Raw genomic sequence first — 2,570 nt, forward strand, 5'->3', positions numbered from 1 at the left:
CTGAATCATCATTGTAAGAGTGCTTCATAATGTTTTCTGTTGTCTGTTAACAGAACGAGCTCTTTTGTTATTTTTGTCATGATTGATGTGTGCATCCTATGAGGTTGATGTCTTCATGTGTTTTTAACTATGCCATGTCTTCTTTACAGAGGTGCTTACCATGTATTTTTGTGATCAATGTGGTGACTAGCACAAGCATGCAAACTAGGCTTCGTGATGTTGCTGATTTTAGTTCCTGTTCTGCTGTTATTTTGATGTCATGTAAACTTGATGCTACAGAGAGATCCATGCATATTTTGAGATACTTCAGTAAGGGTGTTTCGAACAATAGGTCATTGTCTATACATTCATGCAATTTGTTGCAATTATGGAGTAGTCTAGCATGTCATTTTCGTGCTCTACTTTTGCTTCAAAATGTTTCCTGGCAGATTGTTTACATGTTATTCAATTTTGCCAAGGTTGCTATAGTTGATCCTTGCATGCTATGGACTTGTTCTTGACTTGGTTTGTTTCACAAACATGTCTTCTTAATGATGCTATGCTTATCTTGTCATGCAATGACTTGTGGTGAGTGTATCGAGCTTGTTAAGTAGGGTTCATGATGTTGCTGTTTTGCTAGGCTGAATCTGTTATTTCATGATGCTATATAAACATGTTGCTACTAATCATTCTATGCATAATCTGGAGATGTTCTATAAACATGTTTTGATCTACATGTCATCCTCTATCCATCCATGCCCCTGGTTGTATTTATAGCTTGCTATAGCTTGTTCATATGTTGTTCCAAAGTTGCTTCATAATATTACTGTCAGCCTGTTTACATTAAGTTCACTTGTTCCCATGTGTTTTGCTAGTGTTCCATGCACCCTATGGCCTTGCTCTTGCCATACTTAGCTTCACAAATATGCCTTCTTACTATTGGGTGCCTTGCCATGCCATGTATTGCTCTGTAGTGAGTTGCACAAGCTCATTTACATGCCTTCATAATTATGTTCCTGCCATGTTTGAATCTGTTTAATAACTTGCTATGTTTACGTGGGTGCCATCATATTTTCTGATCCTTTTTGGCTCATGGTCAGTAAAGGACTTTTGATCTATGCATTTATTAGATTCATGCCATGCCTTTGTTTGCCATGATAAGTTCCTGTAACATGTTGTTTGATAGCTCTAAACATTGCATCGTGATGTTATTTTCTGCAAAGTCTGAAATTGTTATAACTTGCAATCTTATCATGTGTGTTTGAGCATGTTCTAGTGATTTCTGGAGATAGCTCAGTGTTCATATTTTGTAGTGCTTTACCTGTACATCATGTCCATGCCTTTTGTTATTATGTTGGGGTGCTGTAGCATGTTGTTTTGATGCTTGCAATATGCCTAGTTGCTGTTTTGGACAGCTTGTCCTTATAACTTGTATAGTGTGCATGTGTTGAACCGTTGCTCCGTTTTGAGTGTGCTCTATATGAAACTTGCTTAGAATTGCATGTAGTTCCATATTATCATGTTGCATACTTGTTTTGAGGTGTTTTCTTGATGTTTGTATGCATTTTGCATCAATGCCATGTTTGGCTTGTTTTGCTCATATCTTCTAGGTCGTAGCTCCGAACTAAATGAACTTTATATGTAACTTGACTAGAATCTCGTGTAGATCATCTTGGTGCATCTTAACTTTCTGTTTAACAACTTGAACATAAGGTTTATTCAGACCTGGACCAACGTCGAAATATGCATATGAGGACTTACCGGAATTGTCATATGTTGTTCCCGGCCTCATTTAAATTTGCCTTGACGTGTTGCTCTTGTTTGCATCATCTCTTGCCATGAGTAGCTTCTTGTAGTCTTGTCATGCATCATGCTCGTGTGTGCATCATGCCTTGTTCATGTGTGGTGTGTTTACTATGTTGTGTGCTTCTTTTCGATAGTTCCTGTTTTGTTGCGATCGTGAGGATTCGTTCGTCTACGCTTGGTTCGTCTTCGTGGCTTCATCCGTTTGTCTTCTTCATGGACTCGTTCTTCTTTCTTGCGGGATTTCAGGCAAGATGACCGCTACCCTGGATCTCACTACTATCATTGCTATGCTAGTTGCTTCGTTCTGTCGCTATGCTGTGTTACCTACTACATGTTTATCAAGCCATCCCATAATTGCCATGAACCTCTAACCTTTGACACCTTTCCTATGCAAACCGTTGTTTGGCTATGTTACCGCTTTGCTCAGCCCCTCTTATAGCGTTGCTAGTTGCAGGTGAAGTTGAAGATTTCTCCATGGTGAACAGGATTTTGGTTGGGATATCACAATATCTCATATATTATTAATGCATCTATATACTTGGTAAAGGGTGGAAGACTCGACCTTTTGCCTAGTGTTTTGTTCCACTCTTGCCGCCCTAGTTTCCGTCATACCGGTGTTATGTTCCCGGATTTTGCGTTCCTTACGCGGTCGGGTGATTTATGGGACCCCCTTGACAGTTCGCTTTGAATAAAACTCCTCCAGCAAGGCCCAACCTTGGTTTTACCATTGGCCTCACCACCACCTACCCTTTCCCTTGGGTCGGCCAACCCGAGGGTCATCTTTA

Source organism: Triticum dicoccoides, chromosome 1B (genome assembly GCF_002162155.2).
Source record: "Triticum dicoccoides isolate Atlit2015 ecotype Zavitan chromosome 1B, WEW_v2.0, whole genome shotgun sequence".
NCBI lineage: Eukaryota > Viridiplantae > Streptophyta > Magnoliopsida > Poales > Poaceae > Triticum > Triticum dicoccoides.